This window comes from Ambystoma mexicanum, chromosome 5p, assembly GCF_040938575.1.
Source record: "Ambystoma mexicanum isolate Mex_15411 chromosome 5p, UKY_AmexF1_1, whole genome shotgun sequence".
NCBI lineage: Eukaryota > Metazoa > Chordata > Amphibia > Caudata > Ambystomatidae > Ambystoma > Ambystoma mexicanum.
In genome coordinates, this window is record NC_090930.1 from 802,856,143 (window position 1) to 802,868,803 (window position 12,661).

General features: G+C 46.3%; 1 pseudogene; it reads left to right on the forward strand.

Annotated features, from left to right (window-relative positions):
• The first annotated feature begins 9,039 nt into the window (after window positions 1–9,039).
• Window positions 9,040–11,387, forward strand: LOC138481593 (casein kinase II subunit alpha' pseudogene; annotated as a pseudogene).
• Window positions 11,388–12,661: the final 1,274 nt, after the last annotated feature.

Consider the following 12,661-nt stretch of genomic DNA (forward strand, 5'->3'; position numbering starts at 1 on the left):
TTTCCTAGATATAAACCAGTCATTAACATGCTTCTACAGTCATAGAACATTTAGCAAATGCCCAGTTTCTTTTGATTGAAGAACTTTAAGTTTTGCCAGTTTCTAAAACATGATTCAATGGGCATTTCGAGAGCAGTGGTTTGAAATGGGTACTTGGGGTTCCAACTGATCAGAGATGTTTCATGTCATGCAATACTACAAAAATAACAATAGGGAGTTAGCCACTCAAAGATGGCAACACCTCAGTCTTTTTTTGGGATGAAAGTTGGCACTGTGAAAAGTGTCGTGCTCCCAAAACTGATCTATGTATTTTGTATGCCACCCTTGGCAATATCAGATAAGGACCTTGCACACATTCCCATGTTTGGATGGTCTATAATGCAGAAGGACGTTGCCCAAGGGGTAGTGCTTCTCCTACAAGCAACAAGGTATTGATTTTAAAAAAAGTAACTAGGGGGGTGCTTGAGGCAGGATGGTAGCGTTGAACGGGAGCTCTATGTGGAGGGGGAGGTTGCAGGGGTTGCTCACATTGTTTCCCCGGTCCTCTGTAGTCTTCACCTCAGGAAATGCTCAGCCACATCTGTGGGGAGCGCTGTGGTGAGCATTGCAGGGCTTGCCATTCTTTGCGGGTGGCTGTTGAGCCTGGTGTGGTGTAAAGACAGCACACACCCCCACACCTCATCTCTACAAACCTTCATTACTGGGAACATATGCCCGAGATCAGAGCAGGAGAATTTGCCATCCTGATTGGTGCATCTTACACAGATGGCTGGCAAGCTTGATGCCTGCTGGAGCGGTTCTCCTACTACACTACACATTAGGAGAGGCTGCTTCAGTAGAGCAGTGCTGCAGATGACCTACAGTCCAATCCATTAAAAGAGAATTTGGAGCCTTGCGCCTATCTGCCGCACAAAGGGGTGTGGGTCCTGCATGCAGTCGAAGCATGACGGGCCCTCAGCTGGGCTGCGACAGGGTTACTGATACAGACGACAAGCCTCCCACAATTAGCATGTGCCCAGTGCGAAGAGCAAAAAGCCGGTCTCAACAAACTTGCAAAGACTGTCCCATGTGCTGAACAGGACCCATGTGCTTGATTATTTGCACTGATACTCACTACACAGGCATGGGCAATCCCTGCCTGCTGCCCTTGTTTAAAGATGATGGGCAACTAGGAACAAGTGTCCCTATGGCCAAGGGACACAAGTGTCAGTCACAGTTCACCTTTACAAATAATACTCCATCCTCTACACCCAGGCCCAAACCCTCTTCCCCTTCAAGATTGTGTCGGCTGAGTGCTCAGCCAAAACAACAGATCACCCAGGATATCAGTCACCTGGGCTGCCTTAAACCGTGCAACGTGAGGCCCCTTCACAGCAGTCCAACGTACTGTTGCAAATGAAGGTTGGGTTTGAGTCTGTTCATTGTGAGTTGGATAACCTGGTATTCGTAGTAGTAGACCGGATGCTTCAGGATAATCAATCTGAAGTTAGCCAACTTATTCGGGCATTGCAGAACAAAATAAGAGTCCAGGCCAAGAATGAGGACCTCGAGGCGAGGTCTAGAAGAGATAATGTAAGAGTGGTTGGTGTTCCAGAAACTATTCCCACAGGCAATATGGAAACCCTCATGAATCCTTAATAAATAAAGTGATGGCAACATCCTAGGCTTTCTAGTCGAGAGTACACACAGAGTGGCAGGGTCAAATCCACATCCTGGACTAAATTCTTGCAGAATATTCGTCCAACTACTTAATTACAGAGACCGCAACATGATCCTTAGGTGGGTCTGCAAACTGAGGGGAATTAAGGTACCGAGGAACTGGGATCTCCTTCTACCCAGACTTCACATTTGCCACTCAGAAGGTTCTCCTATCCATCTCATCAGTGGAGCTGAAGCGGAGAAAAAAAAGAATAGAATGCGCCATGTTATACCCTTTAAACTTCAAGTCAATCACAACAATAAATCTTTGTTAAGGACCCTACAAAGGCCCATTTCTACCTGCACTCCCTCCCGTTGACATAACCTTTCAGGCACCGATGGCGAGGAGTGGCTCACATAGACCACTCTATACCTCCACAGAGGCTAACGCTGAACACTTAGGCATAATGGGCAGTTGATGTGATGGGGAGCTATGTGAATCCTGGCAGTGCTAAGGACTCCCCCTGCCCCTCACCCAGCCCATCCATTGAGACATGAGGTACTCGGAGCTCTCTCCACACCCCCTCTGTCCAGAGCTTACTTTAGGCGCAGCTGGAATGATGCCCTTGGGAGGTTGAGGTGTATTTGCTGTTCTTTTGTTTTGCGTTCAATTAGGGGGGAACCTTTCGCAGCAAGTTGGGGAAAGTGACATTCACTGTTCATTGTAGAATTATAAAAGTTAACCTATATCGCAGCACTTCACAATGCAGAGCTTACAAACCCTGTGGACCAATCACCAAGATCTATGGAAATTCCCAAACTAATTCTTGCGAATCACTTCTAGGTTTCATATCCTGTTAATTTAGAGGCTGAGGGGCCTGCATAATACTCTCAAGGCACACAGAGTACAGGTTTACTGTGAGCAACAGGGCGCAAAGATTATGCTAATTCAAGAAACACACTCGAGTGGCCTATGTGATGTAGTGGAATAAGGAGTCGGACAAAGGTGTGGCATGTTTCAACAAAGTTTTATTTAGGAAATAAAGAAAAGGATCTTCCTCTCCCGATCTCTAAAGGGTTATCCCTACCTAAACAAATATCATCTCGGGTGCTCGTCATCAGGATGTTTGTCCAAATGAAAATGTCCGTCCACTGCCCCAAATAGCCCTATCACTAATCTAGAAAAGGGTTCAGCATCCAAATGAAAATAGTACCAGGTAGGACTCCCTTCTCCTGGTGAACTGGCTCAGTCTTGATCTCTTTTCCAACAATCCTTTTAGTTTCTGGTTCAACAAAGAGTATGGTCTGGTGGATGACTCAATTCTCCTGACGCACCTTGCACAGCCAAAAGGGCTGTTTTATGATAGCCTTTTGCAATAGTCCTCAAAGTGACCCTGAGTTTTGGGCAAGTATGTTGAAACAAATGTACCTACAGGTATGCTAAACGGGCGTTATTCCTGACACATGGAAAAGTGCCATACTAATTCCCGTATTTAAAAAAGGCCAGAGAGAAAATCTGGAAGACTACAGACTCCTGGCGATGCTGGACTGTAGTGGGAAAGTGTTCGCTAACATCTTATTGGAGCTACTCACGGACTGGTTAGCCAAGCCAAAAAAGGAACTCTTACCTACCACCAAAGAGGGTACAGAAAGGGGTGTTCAATTACTCACCCGATCTGGACCCTGTTGATATTGATCTCCGACCTTGAAGTCAAACCAGGGATGGCTCCATTTGCCTTTTTCGTGGACTATTTGTCTGCATTTGATAGTGTTGACAGAGGGAAATTGTGTACCATGCTAGAGGATTGGAAAATAGATCCTTCCTTGCTATATGTTTTAAAAGCTCTGTATGGTGACACTGTAGTAAAAATCAGGTTATCACAGGATGGGGCCCTATCAGACACTATCCCTACCTGGAGGGTTTTGAAGCAAGGGTGCTCCTTAGCCCCTTTGTTTTTTAACATCTACCTCGACTTGCTGGCAAGAAGGTTGGGAGAAGTACCCAATACGGGTGTAAGGGCTTGCTATGCATATCCTATGCAGACGATGTTGTGATCCTTGATAGGACTAGAGTGGACCTTAGAGCTTACTTCATGCACTGTCCACTTTTTCAGAGTTGGCACTGAGGCCTAATATCAAAACAAAAATCATGGTATTTGGTGGAACGACCTCGACTAAGAAACACTCATGGGTGGTTAGGAGAAGAGAGAGTGGAAACCACCAATAGCTACCGCTAATCACGTTAAGGGCAAAGTTTTCAGCAGCAGCTACCTTAGATGAAGTAACCCAAAAAGCCTGGGGGAAATGGTTAGCGCCAAGGAAGATGATAGAGGCCCTAGGGGGGGGAAGGAAGGTCCTCAAAGCAAAAATAAAAGCATATAAAGTATCAATTGTTCCAATGATTATGTATGCTTTGGAGGTCTTCCCCTGGAAATGGGTAGAAGCTGTTAGTAAACTAGAGTGACAGATTCTTCGATCCATGCTAAACTTACCCCTGGAAGCCCTGCTACCCCTGTGCAGGTGATAAGACTAGAAATGGGGCTCGCTTCCCTGGACATGATATGGTCAGTAGCATCCGGCAACCTATGGGCAAAAATAAAATACGAACAGGCTGGCCCCGACAGCTTACTTTCGCTTACTCTCCAACATGCCAACAGATATGAGACAAGTAAATGGTTTAGCAATTTAGACACCAGAGTGACAAAGTATATGGTTGATATTGGAATCACACAAACCCCAAAGACATGGTTGGAATTCAACCAGGCTAAGATTCCTGCAAAAGCCAGGGCTCACGACATAGAAATAGCCTTGGCACACCTTGGTGTGCTAGAAAAGTTTGGGGAATATGCCAGGTATTCATTTGACAAAAGAGCCCCGACTCTTATTTGATAAAGAAACGCTACCCTGCAATGACGAGGTTCATGTTGAGAGTCAGACTCCAAACAATCAAGGTGTTAGAAAACTGTCATGATGCCCGCTCCCGGGGAGCCGGTTCAAGCCCTGCATCCCCGAAAGCAGACATCCAGTCCCCAAGGAAGGACCCAGCAACCCCATATAGGGGCCCCTTGGACAGTGTCCTGGCGCCTATGGCGCCAGGCTCATAAAAAACATCAGTCCTGGCGCCACAGGCGCCAGGCTCATTATGGGAGTGCTTGGGTGCACTTACCTGATGCAGACCATGCTGCAGGATCCCGGCCTTCTTGAGGCCTGAAAGGAACTACTTTACCCGTGGGACTAATTTACCATCCGGGCGTGGTCGGGGAAGGATACATACCTGATTGGAGGAAGGATACATACCTGGAACTTCTTCCAAGACTATTTAAACCCCACCCGAACAGCCACACGTGCTTCGCGTTGTTCTGCATCTAGCATCTGGACGCTCACCGTGTCTGCTCCTGCATCCTGACTTCTGCCACACCTGCCAGCATCCTGGATCACCTGCAAAGGAAGAGAAGAAGAAAACAGAAGAAGGAAAAGTCCTTACCTGCTAATCCCCGCATCCCGGAGACATCTCGCCGACAATCCTGAAAAGGAAGACTTTAATTTAAAAGCTCATAGCATCGATCGCTGCAGCGCCGCATTCCACTCACCTTTACAGGGCGCCTCCATGTTCAGCAGCGATCATCCGGATTCGCAGTCACGCCCCAGTGCCTAGGGAGAAAAAGACCAGAACAAAAGGTGAGAGAGAGAAGGCAATAAGGAAAGCTAAATCTCCATGTTAAGACTTACCTGTTGATTCATTCCCTCTTCATTTCGGGTCTGCGCCGCATCCTGGCATTTCCGGACCCCGGCCCCTAAGGGGAAAAAAGGACATCAGCGTCAATGAGCGAATGAAAAGACATTACCAAAAAACGCTCATTAAAGACTTACCTGATTTCTACAAGGATTTCACCTCTCATCTCGGGTCGTGCCTGTTCCCCGGCATTCCGTACCCAGGCCCCTTTGGGGAAAAAGACACTAGCATTAGTACATTAATGCATGGACACAAGGGGAACCTCTTATCAAAAAACTTACCTGGAAGCCAAGCAAGTTTGGTTCTAACCAATCTGAAAATCCAGTGAAGTAACTGGATACCAACGCGCCCCTGCATCAGAAGCAGGATGGAGAGCTCGTCCTTCCAGACCCTAAGGTGAGACGCTAAGAGAAATCACAGAAGGGTTTCGAGGAGGGTGAGAGGGGAAGTGGGAGGCCGATTGCATTACCCCGCAGACAGTTAATCCCCTATTTTCGCCCACAGAAGGATACTTCTGCGAGCCAGACAAGCCAGATTTGGGGGCCCGGTCCAGTCAGTCTTCCGAACCCTGCGCATCACCTTAGAAGAGGTCACAGCAGCGCGAACCAGGCCAGCGCCTCCGTGGGAGTCAGGTGAGCGTAACAAAAACACTGGAGCATGGAGTGCCATTCCTCGGCATAAAAGGTTATGCAGGCTTTGTGGAAAAACCACAGAGTCAGCAAGACACGTCTGAACACAATGCAAAGCATTAGAAACCACATATAAGCGGGCCCATGAGAAATATGAAGACCCTACCTCCGATGTATTCTTGAGTTGCTTGTTCGGAGCTGACTCATCAGTATTAACAACAGCGGCAATGCACGCATGGGAAAAGATAACGTTTACCAGTGGTGACAGTTTTTAAGATTGATTTTCAACATGGGTTTTTTTATGACGCTAGTTTTATGAATTGTGTTACTATGTATTTTAAAAGTATAAATGTCAATGCACTTTAGTATATTGATTTTGTACATGTTAGTGCGAAAAGGATGCAAGTCACCCATAACTCAAGGGAGATTACTCCCGAGGTTCTCTTGACTCTTGAGCTGCCCCAATCCCTTATTGGGTCTCCCGCTACGCCAGTTACCTGTTGCATTTCAGGACTGCGTTGCTGGTTATTGCTGGGGAGATGGGCTACTCGCGCTGCTTCAGCGCTTCCTGCTTCCTTCGCTCTGCTCCCCGCTTCATCCTTGCGGCTCTGCTGAGACTGGGCAGGGCTTTGGCACAGTTGCAGGACCATACAGTCCACCTCTCCGAAGTCACACCACCACTTGCTTCTTTCCCACTCTTTCACTGGTCAGGAGCTTGGCTTCTAATGCAGCACTCAGCCGGCCGTTCTTGGAATTCCTCTCCACTCCACATGTGTACTTGCAGCTTCATGTTGCCAGGTTCGAACTTCCCAGGCTGGGCTGGCTTCACGCCGGCCACTCTCTCCATTTCCCAGTCCTTTCTCGCTCTTTATTTCCTATGGCTGGATCCTCCCCAGCGTAAAGACTAAGTCCTTCTTTACTGCTGTTGAGATAATCTAATCTATATGCCTCCTCTATGGTAAGGCAAGTCCGGGTCATATTAATTTTTGGATCAAATACCGAAGAGACATTACCATAACAGACAGTGTTATCATGATTTCTGATAGGAACTTGGTCCCAAAGGATCATTCACAGAAAGGGAGTCTTTATCCCCATGAGGGGAGTCTCTTCCTGTGAAGTCCCACTTTCCACCACCTCTAGGCAGACTATTGGGTAGCAACTTCACCTCCCTAGCCTCACAGGGAAGAGGGCCCCCCGGGGAGAAGGGACGAGATCCTGTGAATGGTCATACCTGCCTAATTAATCCTTCAAAAAGGTATGGCACCCAAGAAAAATTCGATACTTCCTTGTCCTCCAATTACAGGTAGGATGGGGGAGGGGACAGGGGGTGGTACTTACTCTGATCCACAAGTCCCTTAGATTTAAAGTGCATACACACGAGTGTGGCCCTAATGGCCGCTTTGTCATAGTTTTGGGCATCCTTCACCCCACCGATCTGATCATATTCAACATATATGCATTTAACATTGACAACCTCCAATTTTATAATCTTCTCGAAAAATGCTTCAATTACATTAACACACAATAGTATGGGTCAAGAACTTCAATACCAACCTTGATTTGTCCTTATATAGATCCAGCAAAGAGCCCATGCACTCTTGCTGTTTGCAGTAAATCCACAGGGGCATTGGGGACTTGGGTCTTGTAAACTTTTGGAGGAAATTTCACCCGAACTCTAGAGAATATGAATTCTACATACTCAACCCATGTTACATAGGACTAAGGAGGAGTTGAGGATGATGAAGTTGAAGGTCCTCTGTGGCGCTTTAAGTCCCATGCCCTTTTAGATGTGGGGCTTAAAAGCAATATAGAGAAGGCTATTACTACCTTTTTTTTTACATCAATATTGGCTTGGTTCCTCAGATGTCCACACTCTGGGAAACGCTGAAGTTGTACCTGAGAGGGCTTTGTATCAATATCCAAGACAGAGCATGGATAATCTGGAAACTGACAAACGTGCACTAGAAATGGAACTGGAACAATACGATAATAAAGACTTGCTCCTGCCTATAAAATATAAGTTAGACTTATTCCGATCATTCGCAGACCGGTAAGTTTAATATATCTCTGTCCCCGTCCAAGCTTATAGGTATGTGGAAGAGGATCAACTGACAGACATGCTGAGGAACGAGCACAGATCCACCAGCAGTCTTAGGGAATGCTGCTCAGCTCCAAACAACTTTTGTCAAAACTTTCATGAGTTCAATAAAAAAAGTGTTTTAAAAAGATACACCATCAAAGATGCATGACCGCTCCAGGATAGATGCTAGCCTATGCACAAATTTAGCCAGAGTGCCTTAAAATCCCAAGTAACTATAGATGATAACGCTATCTCTACACTCCCTCTCCCTAAAGCTCCAGTCTTGCAAGAATCGCTACGGAAGGGACAGCTGTGCAGGAGGAAATCAGGACTCTATGTGAGGGTGTAGGAGTGAGACTAGGACTGATGGATGTTAAGTTGATTGGCAAAGAATTTGATTAATAACAAAAGCTGGGGAAGCGGGGGGGGGGGGGTTGGGTTGGAGGAAATCCTAACTAGCACTACCTCTAATAGGGGTTTCCATGCCTCAACAAAACTAGCTAATGAAACTGTCATAATGTCCATAGTATAGTTCGCCGTCCTGTCTGTGTCCAAATCCTAACCTATGCCTCACAAGCTAAAGTTGCAAAGGGAAATGTCTCTCTTGACTGCTGACCTGCAGCTCACAAACCCCCCTCTCCCCCTCTCCTCCCCCCCCCCCCCTTGGTATACTCGCCTGCCATGGTCTGTGCATGCAACTAGTATCTGCAAAGTTTGTACTCCATTTATTATTGGTGGTCAGGGTATATATTCCTGATGTGGCTTGCAGACCTTTTCACTAGGTCACTCTTTGCCATGGGTATTCCTTCCGTCCCTTCAAGCACTCTCTGGGTTTCCCGACCCCTGGGACAAGCCACTCTTGTACCTGTAGGGTCTTGGCCGCCCCCCTGCGGTTGTTTGTGGGTCTCCAAGGATCTTCTGTGGCTTTCCTGGCTCACTGGGACCTTCCCTGGTCAGCCATGCGTCTCGCCGGCAGTTTGGAGGCACTCCTGCAGTTTCAATCCCCGGCAGGTATTTTCCCTCCTCAAGTGTGCTTCCCTCCTGGGTACCATCTGCTTCTCTTCTCTGCAGTCTTGCGCATCCCTGGACACACTCTCGGTTCCTGCTGAGCCGACAACGGAGACCCCCATGGTTCCGTTCCATCGCTGCCTTTGAATGAATGACAGCTGAATAATAGGATCACTTGGAAGGCTATAAAGTACGCATTCGTTCTGGTCGGTGATCGGCATTATTCACAATCTCCTCCTCGTCCCAGTAGTTCTGATCGGAGATATGCTGCCACAACACATGAGGACATTGGGCAGTGTGAAATTGGAGGGGTTTTGAGGGAAGGTTTGGGGGTTAAAGAGATGCCATGTTCTCCAAGGCTACTCGCTACCATCAACAGGGTCCCTCCCTCCCCATGACATCTGCCCACAGAGTACCACCCCCCCAGGGGGACTTTCACATAGTGGCCTCATATAAAGGGGCTTCTCCATCTGAAGTAGTGAAAATGTCTCGGGATTCATCACAGCTAATGCAGGCCTATATCACCAATAACCCTGGAGACAAACATATTTGTAAAAATCCTACCAGAGCATTTTATGGCACAGGCAACCCCACCAATCCCCCCCAACTCAGTCGGGATTCCTTCCCGGGCAGCCCACAACTTTAAATTTGGATCGGTTATTCGTGACTGTTCAGATAGATTTCTAGAATCTGGTGTAGAGAAGCAGCTGACGTTATCTCTAGTGCCCGCCCCCTCACCTCCGTCATACTGGAAGCAAAGCAGGAAGACTCTGCATGGCACCAGGTATCATTCCAATACCGCACCGAAGATATGAGAGACATTATGCACTCAGACAGCCATATTGAATGTACCCTCTCACTGACGTGGTTGAAGAATGTCAGCATACACCACTGGATATAGAAGAGCTTTAAGTGTGAACCGATGAGAATAAAGTGATGTCATAAAGGGAAGACACAATGACGTACAGAAAAAATATAAGAATACATAAAGAATGAAGGTGTAATACAAGTAACAAAGTAATCAAGTATAAAGAGATGGAGCTTAACAAATGTATATATGCAGAAACGCAAGGTAGATGAGTTACATAGAAGCTTGCTGCAGTAGAAACTATAATGCGAGTAAAGAGGCCATGATGAAAAGATGGACGTCGGATCATGTTAAAACTACCTCAGAAATAAACCAGGGCTGCAGATCTGAAACGCTGCAGAAAACAGTTTCATGCAGGGAACAAAAAATACCAGCATAAGCTATAAACAAAGAGCACATTTCTCTTAGATTAAGCAGAAGTGCAAACATCTGCAACTGCCAAAGGACGGGGGAAGTACAACAAAGTGTTTGAGGCAATTAACATCACAACCTACGAGCGGGTGGTTGTAAATATTCTGAAGCCAGTGAAGAAAAAGACGATTAAGAGTGAGGTGAAGATTCTGGAGAATTTGCGAGGGGGGAACAATATCATCAAGCTCGTTGATACTGTCAAGGACCCTGTGTCCAAGACCCAAGCCCTAGTGTTTGAATTCATCAACAACACCGATTTTAAGCAACTGTACCAGATCCTGACAGACTTTGATATCCGGTTTTATATGTATGAGCTGCTCAAAGCCTTGGATTACTGTCACAGCATGGGATCATGCACAGAGATGTCAAACCACATAATGTTATGATCGATCACCAACAGAAGAAGCTGCGGTTTATAGACTGGGGTTTAGCAGAGTTTTACCACCCAGCCCGAGTACAATGTCTGTGTGGCATCCAGGTACTTCAAAGGGCCAGAGCTTCTTGTGGACTACCAGATGTATGATTACAGCCTGGACATGTGGAGTCTAGGATGCATGCTGGCCAGTATGATCTTCCGAAAGGAACCCTTCTTCCACGGTTAAGACAATTATGATCAGCTGGTTTGAATCGCCATGGTTCTTGGTACGGATGAATTGTATGGGTACCTGAAGAAATACCATATAGAACTGGACCCACACTTCAATGACATCTTGGGACAGCACTCTCAGAAATGCTGGGAGAACTTTGTTCACAGTGAGAACAGGCATCTAGTAAGTCCGGAAACCCTGGATAGGCGGGATAAACTGGTGAGATATGACCATCAGCTAAGGTTAACTGCCAAAGAGGCAATGAATCACCCTCATTTCTATCCGGTAGTGAAGGAGCAATCTCAGCCAACCTCAGACAATGCTGGGCTCTCCAGCAGTTTGACAGCAGCACAATGAAAACTGGAAACAAAACACAACACCGGTCTGATGCTGCTGTTAAAGTTTTCCACAACCAGAACCAAACCTATGTGTGTGTGTGCGTGTACAGAGAAGGAATGTCGTTAAAGGACCGAAGCAGTGAGGCGACACGGAATGCCACCACAAGGCCCCCATGCTGGCAGCACAAAAGTTTTTCATAAAATGCCTTTGCCTTCCTTTTGACCTCTTCCTGAGCTGGAAAAGCATGGGAGAAATGTGAAGGGTATGCAAAAAACTGTTGTTGACTAATGTTGCTTCTTCCCCCTAGTGCTGCGCCCTCTCCCAACCTCCCCCTCCACAGCGGTTCTCCATTGTAAAGTGTTATTTAGCTGCTCAGAAACTTCAGACGAGGGAAGAGGTCATCTATATAGCATGATGGACAGTTATATTATAGTTTAAACAGAAAGGAAGGAGAGGGGGAAGAATATATATTATTGAATACAAGTTTTAAAAGAAAGAAAAAAAAGGAGAATGAAAAGGTAGACAGAAATAGAGAAGAGACAAAAAGAGTGGAAGGATAGAGCCAAGGAAGGGATTACAGTGCAAAACAAATGGATGGGAGGACAGATATTACCCAAATTAGACGAAAAAGGAATACATGGCGTTTGAGAGGGGGAAGAAAGAGAAGAACGGGAAGAGAAAGAAAAGGAACAGGAAAGAGCATACAAAGATCAGAAGGAGAAAGAGGGAAAAAAGGAAGAATGTATGAGGAACAAAGGAAAGAGAAGGAATAAAGGAGAAGAAATGCAGTGAAATAGAAGCCTAGAGAATGAAAGAAAGTAGGTTGCAAAGAAGGCGAGAGGAAGAAGAAAACTGAGATGAGAAGGCAAGATGAAATGAGAGGGAGCAGGGAACAATAATATGATAAAATAAATTATCTTGTTAACAGATGTGTAGTACAGCATGAGAACGGTGGGAAGAAGAGGATCACAACAGCCCCGTAGAGAGCTGCAGGGAATACCTAGAATACAGACATGGGCTAACGAGCAAGAGGCAGAATTGATTGATTGATATTTATTTCTATCGCCCTCGTTCACAAGTGTTTCAGAGCACGACAAGGAAAGGGAGGGGAACAGGGGAGAACAAAACAGCGACTAAGCCCAGTGACATTGAGAATGCGCAAGTGCATGGGAGAGGGGGGGAGGGGAAAAGTGCATGGAAGGGGGAGAAGTGGAAAGTGTGAAGCAGAGGAGAAACAGATAAGTAACCATAAATAAATAATAAAGGCAACAAACAGTGGGAATGCAGCCAGCAATTTGCAAGTGCTAGGTTTAAGGCAGCAGACAGGGTAGGTCTGAGAAGTACAGGAAGAAAAAGGGGGGGCTGTAT